The sequence below is a fragment of the Podarcis pityusensis genome (assembly GCF_964106645.2).
Source record: "Podarcis pityusensis genome assembly, chromosome: 9".
NCBI classification, from domain to species: Eukaryota; Metazoa; Chordata; class Lepidosauria; order Squamata; family Lacertidae; genus Podarcis; species Podarcis pityusensis.
In genome coordinates this window covers 50,339,606-50,351,725 of record NC_138034.1, presented here as the reverse complement: position 1 = coordinate 50,351,725, position 12,120 = coordinate 50,339,606, and positions in this window count along the sequence as shown.

The following is a 12,120-nucleotide window of genomic DNA, read 5'->3' as shown; positions in this document are numbered from 1 at the left end:
TAATGATTTTCTGCCTGTTAAACAAAGTGGAAAGTAGTTTACATTATGTCAACATTTCCCTCAGGGTTTACATCAATACAGTTATTATAGAGAGACTGATTGTGGATTGCTCTGAAAACAGACGATCTCTTAACTTTTCTTATTGACCCATATTACACTGTCAACATAAGTACAGAGTTTCCACTTGGGTTTTTTAATATTAATTTTAACCCATTGGTTTTTTCTTTAAAAAAGACAGGGCCACTGCTATCCATGCCCAACTATTACCTGTTTCCCTTCTGAATGGCTTCCTTGCTGCAGAGTTCTAAATCCAACTTAATGCCTATCTATGAAATGTGAATGCATTCCACGAATGCATAGATAGCCTACAAATTATTATCAGTTTTCTTATTTTCTCTTTCAGAGAGGAAAACCAATAGCCAATCCACCAGTAGGGCTAGGGCAGGACATTAACACCACTAACATCAGCCAAACCTCACACCTCAACATAGGGTCCACTGTTGAAAGGGAAGAATGTTCCAGTATTCAGGTCCTATTTGCATGCTTTGGTTGGCCATTGTGAGAACAAAACACTAGACTAGATGGGCCACTGGCCTGTTTCAGCAGGGTTTTGTTATGTTTTTGTGTTCACTGCTGATCCTCTTTTTGCTCCTCTTGTCATTGCCAACTGCTCATCTGCTCTGTAAGCAATGGGAGTGAGAAGAAAGATCAACAGCTATGCTGCTTGCTCACTTAGCTGCCTTTATCTCTGGGCAGTGGGAGGGATGGGACCCAGAGGCAGAGAATGGAAGGGAGACAGCAAGAGCAACTGAGGGAATACAGGTAGAAGGAAGGGGACCTGTTAAAGGTATCTTGCCCATCCTCCCACCATATCACCATCAAACCTGGAGTTGGCACTGTTTAATGGAAAGTGTTCTTGCGCAAAATCCCATTGATAAGTAAGCTATTTCCTCCCCCTCTCCAAACCTTCAAATTACCTCAGGAAATTTTTTCCAAGTTTTTTTTCTCATTTTTTCCCTTCAGAAAATTCATCTGAGAAGTGATTTCATCTTTACTAAAAAACAACAACAACCCTTTAAAAAAGAGTACATTTTTTTCTCCAAAATAATATTTCAACCCTGCTTTTGAGGGACACAGCCATTAGTCCTGCATGTTAATACCGCATTACAATATCTCACCATTTCAGATTTTACTTTAGCTTCCCAAATTCATCTGAAAGACAATTTGACCTTTCAGTTTAATGAGTTTCAAAATTAGTCTTAAGAATTTGAATGTAGCGATCCACACTTGGGTGTCTTCCATGCAAACAAAACAAGATGAGCCAAGAAAAAGCATATGGTGTACTAGAGAAATAGGTTAAAATGTCACATTGAACTAGCTGTAATGGATAATTGAAAGGGAAAACCTATTTGACATATGGAGATCCTGAAAAAGCAGCTCAGTAAATATGTCCAGAGATTTATGATCAACATGTGAGTTTTGATTTCTTTCCTTAGTGTCAAGTATGCTATGGAAATGCTTGTTGAACTTTGAAAGATATCCTGACCTTCTAAAACTGGATATTATATGTTGTGGATATTCATATGGAGAAACAAATTTACAATTTAGCTGCGAAATAAAATATAATAATAATAAAAATAGTGGTGGTAGAGGTAGTGGTGACTGGGAGTGGCTGCCGGGACCATATAACACTGGTCCTGAGAGATCTGCATTGACTCCCAGTACGTTTCCAAGCACAATTCAAAGTGTTGGTGCCGACCTTTAAAGCCCTAAACGGCCTCAGTCCTGTATACCTGAAGGCGCGTCTCCACCCCCATCGTTCAGCCCGGACACTGAGATCCAGAGCCGAGGGCCTTCTGCTGGTTCCCTCACTGCAAGAAGTGAGGTTACAGGGAACCAGGGAGAGGGCCTTCTTGGTAGTGGTGCCCGCCCCGTGGAACGCCCTCCCATCAGATTTCAAGGAAATAAGCAACTATCCTATTTTTTAAAGACATCTGAAGGCAGCCCTGTTTAGGGAAGTTTTTAATATTTAATGCTGTATTGTTTTTAATACTCGATTGGGAGCCGCCCAGAGTGGCTGGGGAAACTCAGCCAGATGGGCAGTATATAAATAATAAAGTAGTAGTAGTAGTAGTAGTAGTGTGAAGGAATGCAGTTCATAGGTTCATTCTCTATGAGCCAACAGAGACGACAACGCCCCAGCAGGCTTCTTGTGACTTTCTTATCTGTATATTTGGCAAGTAACTTTTTGTATAAAAGGGCTCCGGTTATAGCATGCTGTGTGGGTTGTGGTAGCAGATTGCAGGATATCTGGTAGAACTGCAGATTCGAGTGAAGACTAATTGAAGAGATTGTCTGAAGAAGCAGTTGGAAAATTGCTAGACTTCAGAACTCAGAGAACTCTTATCAGTTGCAGGACTCTCCCCACAACTGAACTAAGTACTTGGCTGTGAACTTTAACACAGCAAGGACTTTGAAGCAAAGAACCCTCTCTGGGCTCAGAGAAAGAAGACTTCTTGTAACATCTGTAAATAGTGTGTGTGTATATAGTGGTGAATATTGCTGTTGGCCTAGTAAAGGCAATGCTGCTAAATGACTGTTTTCCGTGGTGAGCTTAACCACTTGACTGAGCTTCTGCAGCGCATACACCCAACACCCCAACACAGATATGTCCATTCATAGACCAAAAACTATCTGAGACCTCAAAGTGGCTTACAATTAATAAATAATGTGCTTGTGTACTATAAGAATGAAGATTAGTTTAGATTAGTTTGTTTTTCTTTTATATTGTATTATGAAAAAGCTTCAATAAAAAAATTAGGGGGCAGGAGGAATGAAACAGGAGCCGATGAGGTGCCCTTTTCAAAATTGATGTCCAGTAACACTCATGACACGGGACGCGGGTGGCGCTGTGGGTTAAACCACAGAGCCTAGGGCTTGCTGATCAGAAGGTTGGCGGTTCGAATCCCCACAACGGGGTGAGCTCCCATTGCTGGGTCCCTGCTCCTGCCAACCTAGCAGTTCGAAAGCACGTCAAAGTGCAAGTAGATAAATAGGTACCGCTCTGGCAGGAAGGTAAACGGCGTTTCCATGCACTGCTCTGGTTCATCAGAAGCGGCTTAGTCATGCTGGCCACATGACCCGGAAGCTGTACGCCAGCTCCCTTGACCAATAAAGTGAGATGAGCACCGCAACCCCAGAGTCGGCCACGATTGGACCTAATGGTCAGGGGTCCCTTTACCTTTACCTTTAACACTCATGAAGATGTCTCAAATCAGTGAACCAAGACAGTGGATTACCACTGGTGCAACTGCCCCACCTTCCACCAGTGGGACCTTACATAATTCAAGATCCAAATGAATAATTTGTGATGTTATTTTGTTCAGGCAACCAATCGATTTATTACCAACCATAAATAAAAAAGCATACAGTACATAGGAATCTCAGAGCAAAACAGATTGTAAAGTGCAGCATAAGAACAAGAATATAAAACTACAATACTGTAAAGTTAGTTCTTTCAGTTTCAGATGTTAAGTTGCTCTCTGTTTCTCACAGCTACCAATAGAAATTTAGCCACTGTCAGTGACACCTTTGGGTTTTTAATCTTCCATTAGATATTTAGTACAAAATGTTATGTTATTGAGACTTAATATTCTCTCATCTCTCCCTCATCCATGTGAAATGCACATTAGCCTAGATTACTAATCAGCCAAATTGCAGTAAGATTGGATCTAAGGGGATAGCAAATTAACAAAATTAAGGCTGACTTCCCCTTTCTTCTACTGCAGAGAAACGGCAACATTTGTAAAACAAATTACAAAAGAGCTAATTTTTTAAAACAACAACACCTTTTTCGTTTGCCCTGAATTTTCAGTAAAAGGTTTACAAAATGCACACCGTTTGATATAAGCAAACAAAATATTGTGGTGTTCATCTTGATTGCACTACTTTAATAGAAAAGTTGTGATAAAAGCTGTTTTTCCAAGTAAAATTTAATAGATATGCAAAATGATCATTCATCAAGGAAGATGATTGCTGCTTAATTCATATGGGAATTAAATAGTTCCAGATGAGTTTCTTTGTTGTAGCTCTTCTTTTTTACTTCTTACTGAAGCACTGTTCCCACCCCTACCCCCAATTTTACCTTGACTTGTTTAACACTTCTCACATTTTGGTATAGTTTCTTCTTAGCAGGCTATAGGTGCTTAGAATCTATGGAACTGCCTTCCTAAGTGCACATCCTTCTCTATTACAGAAAAAAATGGAGCACAGTGTGATCTTCTAGAGCAGGGGTGTCAATCTCAAATTCATCGGGGGCCGCATCAGCAGTTTGGTCACCCTCAAAGGGCCGGTTGTATCTGTAGGACTATGTGTCCACTCTTTATTATCATAAATTATTGTCACTGCATTCAATTATTACTGTTTTTTGTAATAATGTAGACGGTCCAGAAGGATGTTATGGTCGATTGTATCAAAGGCCGCTGAGAGATCCAGCAGAACTAGGAAACAAAGTTGTTACAAAGAATGAGCCCTAATGAGACGATTGCTGCAATCCTATGTGCATTTACTTGAAACTCCTGTCGAAGAAAGTGAGGCTGGCTTCTGAGTAAACATACATGGCATGGGGCTGTAAATAAAATGTGTGTGTGTGTGTGTGTGTGTGTGTGTGGGAAAGAGAGAGAGAGAGAGAGAGAGAGAGAGAGAGAGAGAGAGAGAGAGAGAGCTCTGACAGGAAAGCATCAACATGCCTTGTGCACTCTCATTTTCCTTGGCTAATTCCCCTGCACCCCCATCTCAGGGTGCCATTGCATAGCGCAAAAGGCGAAAAAGCGCAAGCACACTGCCTGCAACTGGATCTCCGGCTTCTTCCTTTCCTTCCCCGAGGCGGGAGGGAGAGATCAAGGCGGAGCTGCTGGCAGGGCGGAGAGCGAGCCGCCCAATTGTGTGACCAAGTGATGGAAGGGCTGCAAGGAGCAGTGTCCGATCTCCTCCCAGGAATGTGCCAGCGGGACTGACATGTGCCGGAAGGCGGGGAGAACCACCCAGCGCCACTGCGCGGGCGCGGAGTCCAACTTGTGGAGCTGAGATAGAGAGCCGGGCGCCAGATCGCCTTCCTCGCTTGGCTTGCTGCAAAATTGCAAGAGGAGGAGGAAGGCGGCGGTGGGGGGGGGGCGGGGAGCGGAGGGGGTGCCAGGGAACACAGCTCCCTCCCATCACGGCCATCATCATCACCGCCCCCACTTTACATTTATTTTAAAGGTGTTTGGAGTGTGTGTGCGCGCCTCTCTCTCTCTCTCCCACTCACCCCCCCCACCAGCCACCCCATATTCCCAAAGAACAACTTGATCACAGGCATCGTCGGTCCTGGAAAGGCTGGCTGTGCAAAGATGGAGAGGGAGGCGAAATGAAGAGGAAGGGAAGCCCCGGGCTGGTGAAATCCAGCGCGGAGGAGAAGAGGATGCCTCCCGCAGGGCGAGTTTGCACGCCAGGATCCAGAATCCCCGGAGAAGATCCAAGGCTGGAATAAAAAAGTTTCTCCGAGGAGAAAGACTCCCCCTCCGCGGCGCGGAGAGACCTGACCTTCTGCTTGCTCTTTTTGAGCAGTGAGCAGGAGAGAGAAGCCAGCTGCCCGCCTCGCTTCGGCCCCCGACGACGAAGGCGCAAGTTGAGAGACGCGGGGACATTTGAAGCAGCAGCCACGTCCTTAAGAGCGACGGGGGGAGGCGAGTAGGGAGCCGCACCATGTAAACTTTCTTGTGTCAAAAAAAAAGAAGCGAGAATAAAAGGTGAAGGCTGGCGGCCGGCGGCGGCTACACGGGGCACATGACGAGGTCTGGCGGGCCGGATTCGGCCCGCGGGCCTTGTGTTTGACACCCGTGTTCTATAGTATGCTTTGGGAATTCTTTTCCCTATTCCAGATTATCTGCAGTGGCTTCTGGTCCACTTCTGGGTGCTATTAAAAGTGATGATGATCACCCATAAAGCGTTGTGGCCCATACCAATCATATATTATGGAACACTTTCTACCATATGAGCCCAGTTTTTTATGCTATATCCCTGCAAAATAAAATATGCAGGAGCGTAGACCAAGACATTCTCAGTGGTTGAACAGCTGTAGAACATTCCTTCCAGAACCCCTCATTGTACAGCTTTCATAGACAAACAGAATTTTGCTAACACTTAATTGGTACTCTTCCAACCTTCATGCTTTGTGGCATTCCCGCTTCTGAAGTAAGGTTACCATCTTTTGAACCAACCTTTCTTAATTCTCCCCTTAACAGTAGTTTGGTCTACATAATTAGCAGCTGATAATATTTTAAAGTGTTACAAAGCTTTCACTTGCTAATTTATACAGAACAAATTTTTGTTAAAGATTCTATTAAAGAACAGGCCAGCTGGCAACCCTAGACCCTTTCTTCAGAGTTTATTTGCCACAATGAATGTGTGAGGGCACACTTCTCTGTTTACTCGGAGCGAATTCATACTTCCTGATGTGCAAATCATTGCAAGATCGTATTCTGATTTACAAATAGCAACGAGTGTTAAAAATGGGCCAAGGTGCACATTTTTTATAATTGATATAATCTTAGAAGAAGTATGAACATGGTGTAGAGTTTAAAAAGAAAATCCTTTCAATAAACATTCAAGTAGCTTTGCAACTTAAATTTCTTTAGCATCAGATACTGTTCCATATGGTGCATAACTTTCTCATTGTTGGCATATGTTCAATGACTGTTAATGTGCATCCCGAAAATACTTTCTATGTAGACGCTGCTGCTATATGTAGCTAAATATCCAGATGGCATTTCATAGAAAAGAATTAAAAATTACACTCTGGAAATCATAATCCTTTTATGCTGCTGCAAAGTGTGTAATAATTACAACTTTTAAAATAATATTGTTGGGGTGAAGGAGTATTAAAAGCACATTGTTAGAGTATCTTTACAGGGTTAGACCAATGGCCCATTTAATGCATTCAGATGTTCCAGAAGTCAGCCAAGTCTTCTATAGTAGCCACTGTATACTCTTCTAGACGTTGTATCCTCTCATGTGGAAGGGGGTTATTGGTTTGTTTTGTTCTTGTTTTTATTATGTCTTTTGTGTTTTTATCTTGTATTTTATGCTGTGAACCTGCCCTGATATCTGTAGGTGAAGGGCAGTATACCATTTTAACAAATAAATAATAATCATAGTCTTTCTCCATCTTTTGCCATTGCTATCATCACACAGAGTTATGCAGTTATGCAGAGTTATACGTCATGCCCCACCTGCAAGCCAGGAAAATGGACCAGCATGTGTGTTCTTGATACAGCTGTTGGAAGAAGGGGGGCACCTGGCAACAAGTACACAGCTGACAGCATGTACTAAAAGGGTAGCTTGCATCTGAAGCTTGCGTCTGAACTTGTGTGCCCTTCTATCATTGTGTGAATGGGCAGCAAGGATCTCTTTACTGAATGATTTCCAAGATTGCTTGTGAATTTTCATAGATCTACTGTATATGCTTATGGAGACAGGAGAGGGCCAAGTAATTGACTGGCACTTTAAGTAGCATGTGATTAGAAGTGCATGTAATTAGAAGAACATTACAGGGAACTAGTTATTCAATTACATTTTGACGTAGTAAAGGTTTCAGAGGCCTGGTTATGTCACGTCATTTTCAAGTGCTGAGATCCTTAACGTCAATAGAAAAATGTGAATCTATCACATTAGAAAGCACATGTGGCACTGACGTTTATATGGAAATGGGATTTGCTTTGCTGAGGTATGTTCACTATGAAACTCTTAAGGGCGTTATTATTCAGCTATTTGTGATAAAAATGCACGTCCTGCTTTTTTGCAGCAATTCCCAAAGACAGTTATTAATAAAGCAAACAATATGTTTGAATATAAGTTTGACTATTTATTTCTGTATAGATATATAGGCCCTGGACTACCAGTTGTTGTGGAACACAATTGGGAAGAATGATATTGCACTCAGGTTCTGTTTGCAGGCTTCCCACAGACATCTGTTTGGTCACTGTGAGTACAGGATGTGGGACTCTATGGGCCTTTGGTTAAATCCAGGAGGGCTCTTAAGTAGTTATAGAAAATGAGCTGCTTTTTAAAAAAAAAGCAGAACAAAGACAAACACTCTGAGTTAGGGGGAGACAGCCCCAGGTAAGCTCGGGTCAGGATAGGCTGCCCTGAGTAATACAAGGCTGTCAGGAGGCAGGGAGTCAGCAGGAATGATGAAAATTTGAGGCCACTTCACTGGTGAAGAAGTACTAAGTATACGAGAATATTTGGATTTTGCACAATATCATGATTTTGCTATTTTATAACTATAATTAGATTCAGGCAACTATTGGACATATTAAATACAGTGGTACCTTGGGTTAAGAACTTAATTCGTTCTGGAGGTCCGTTCTTAACCTGAAGCTGTTCTTAAACTGAGGTACCACTTTAGCTTATGGGGCCTCCTGCTGCTGCCGCACCGCCGGAGCACAATTTCTGTTCTCATCCTGAAGCAAGGTTCTTAACCCGAGGTACTATTTCTGGGTTAGCGGAGTCTGTAACCTGAAGCGTCTGTAACCCGAGGTACCACTGTACACATGCTGTATCTTCTGAAATATTAAACACATGTGAGCAACAGGAATCCCTTATTTTATTCACTCACTCAGTCACTCACACATTCAATTTATATCCTGTCTTTCCTCCAATGGGAGCCCAGGGCAGCCCTTTTGCAGATAAATACCCTTTCTGGAAGGCAGAACACTAGAAACTAAGATTCAGTTAAATTCCCTCCTTCTCTTCACACTCCATCTCCTCCACCCTGCCAAAATAAGCATGTGTCTGATTTGCCTCCTTAGGAGATGTCATCTCACATCATGTAATTTTCAGTTATTCTGACATGTCTGTCAGACTGGTCTAGGAACCAACTGCATTACCCCCCCCCCTTTGTAAAATTTCTTTGGGATGTTTCATGGGAAGCTATTCATAAAGGAACTGAATACAGAATAAATAAATTAGCATTGGATAAGATGGTAGAAGCCATCTGAAAATAATGTTCCTCCAAAGCAAGGCTATGTAAAGCCCTAGACTTTAGTATCCAAAAACATAACTTTAAGTGCACCAGATAAGGAAGAACTTACAAAACATAAGCATAAAATAAAACTGGAACATGCTACTTCATAGGTGGGGTATCTGTGGGCCTGCCAATATTGATGAACATTTCTCATCTAACATTCAACAACACTTTCCCCACCCCTCTGTAGTTCTCCACCACCACACAGACCATTGGGCATATATCACCATATTGGGGAGGACTTTGAAAAATTGACCCGTGTGCCTGCTCAGCCTGCTCTCCATGAACTAACTTTTGACAGGCAACTTCAAGGCTCCTCTTATCTTTAAACAGGACTTGCACCTGATAGCTCTTCAGATAGAAGTTTGTCTTCTTTTGAGTAGGACACATGACCTCTCTTTTCCGATCTTGGAAATGAAGTTTACATTGCAAACTTACACACATCTACTCAAAAGTAGGCCCCATTGAGCTCAGTGGGATTTTCTTTCAGAGCAGTGTATGCAGGGTTGTACCCATAGATAGATAACAGAGCCAATCCTGGATATCAACAATGGAGAGCAGTTATTGACATACAAATGGTAAAAAAGGTCTTTAGGTTTCATGGAAAGACTCGTCCTAAAAAAACAACCTGGATGTACATTAACATTCTCACATCAGTTTGCATAAAATACTGCCTAGAGAAAGCTTACACCACAATCTACTATATATTTTGAAAAGTTCTTTGTTAAGAGATCATAACAAAATTCTGTGTAATGGTTCTTGAGATCAGGGAACAAGTTTATGTCTGTGTTTGGATACCTTTGGACGCCATTTTGATTCAAGATGGTAGGTTGAACCTTTCAAAACAATTTTAACTAAACTTTGGATAATGGTTCCAGAGATCAAGGAACAGGTTTTTGTCTGCAATTTTGGATGCAATTTTGAAAGAAAATGGAGGACCAAACTTTTAACCACTGATTTCTAAATGACAGGTTTCTTGCACTTCTTAGAATTCCCAAACAACACCAAGTATGGCACTTCTAGTTCTAAATACAGGAACTGGGGAATAGTCTCATTGATTTCCATTAGCCTCACTTCTACTCAATTGCACAGAGAAAATACAACTATTGTACCTTGCGACCTTAAAGCTAAGTACTCTCTTACTTGTAATAATGTGATGCCAATCTACAGTTAATAGTAACTTAAGTCCTGGCCATATATTTAGTTGGTTGGCAGGGGGTGGGGTAGAGGAAAATGTTGTTTTTTAAATTAGACTCTTCCAGCAGTATAGCAGAATATAGTTGTATGCTGGGAACAGCTTGCCATCTTTTATTTTGCTACACAGATGTAATAAAACTGTTCAAAAGAACTGAGCAATCAGCTAAAAGTAAAGTCTTTGTAAAGTTTGGTGTTAATTATTGTTCCATTACTTTTCTTGCATATTTGTAAACAGTAAATTGCTTCTGAGGAAACTTCTTTAGCTCAGCAAACTGCTTTGGAATCACAATGCTTTAATTCATTGTTTAATCTTCCCATGGGGAAATTACTTTTAAGTGTCTGTCTGAAAATGCAAGTTCTTAAACTTCACAGCTGTCAACGTCTTGGTAGTAACTTCTATTTACATGTACCTGAAAACATGCTTGCTATGCAGTTTGCAACCTTAAATCAAAACTAGTCTTCATTTACATTCTATCAGACCACTGTGGCTGATGAAAGTAAGGCTGCCATCCTATTTACTGTGTAATCCTTTACATCCCTACTAAGATGTAAGCTCCACTGAGTTCAGGTAAGTGGAATAAGGAAACTGTGGTCCTCTAGATGTTACTAGACTCCAGTGCCCATCATTCCTATTGTATATTTTTGCTGGAGCTGACGGGAGTTGGAGTCCAACAACATCTGGGGGGGCCACCTGTGGTGTATAGAATTTCATCCTTAGTTTGGACCGATTTTTGCATAGCCGTACAAAAGAGTGAGCTGTTAGATTTACAGTTGTTGTTTAGTCATGGCCAAGACTTCGTGACCCCATGGACCAGAGCTCACTGGGCACTTCTGTCTTCTACTGCCTCCCGCAGTTTGGTCAAACTCATGTTCGTAGCTTTGAGAACACTGTCCAACCATCTCGTCCTCTGTCGTCCCCTTCTCCTTGTGCCCTCAATCTTTCCCAACATCAGGGTCTTTTCCAGGGAGTCTTCTCTTCTCATGATTTACATTATTCAGGAGCAATCCTATATACAAGAAAAAATGTAAAGGAAGCCAGTATAAATCACACTGGCATAAAGTTACAACAAATCCAAACCCTGCTCTGTAGCTGTAGCTGTACTGCTGCTGCTGTTGCTCGACCAAGGCATTGCAGACAGTAAATCTTTAAAATAGTGTTCTATGTCAGGTTGCCAGGCAATGTGAATTAAGCTCATCCAGCCTAAGTCACCCTCTCTGGTCCCACCTCTACAACTCCTCTTTGAGGGAACTTACACAAGCCTTATTTCAGCCAGCTTCTGTTCAGCTGGCTGAGCCAAGATGAACAAGTTACATTGGTGTATATTCGGCTGAGCTGGGCTTGGGGATGTAGCACTGGCTGAGACCAGCCCAGCCAGGAATCATCTAGCTGAGCCAGATATCTGCTGCATCCTAAACTGTTCACCCTGGTGGATTTTGCCATGTGAGTGCCCCCTAAGAATGCATAGGGTCAGCATGCATGCACATATTTAGATCTGGAATGTATTTTTTCATCACTTGTATTCATCATCATCATCACTGAGGCACTGTATATATATATAAAAGTTTTTAAAGAGAACCTTCCTATTAAAAGAAGGATCAGATGCTGCTTTCTGGCAGGTCAGATGATTTGCCCATATGTTTCTGTTTTGTCTACTTTGCAGTTCTTTGGAATCTCAGGCTGATGTATCATTCACTTCCTGACCCTTTAAACTTTAATCTTTTAACATTATTGGCACTGAGTTCTATGAGCTATGACTCCCCTTCTTTCAGTTCTTTCTCAATCATAATTAGACATTCTGTTTAGATGAAAGAAGTGATATGAAAGGATTGGGTCTGTGAAAAGGAAGTTATGGCAGACG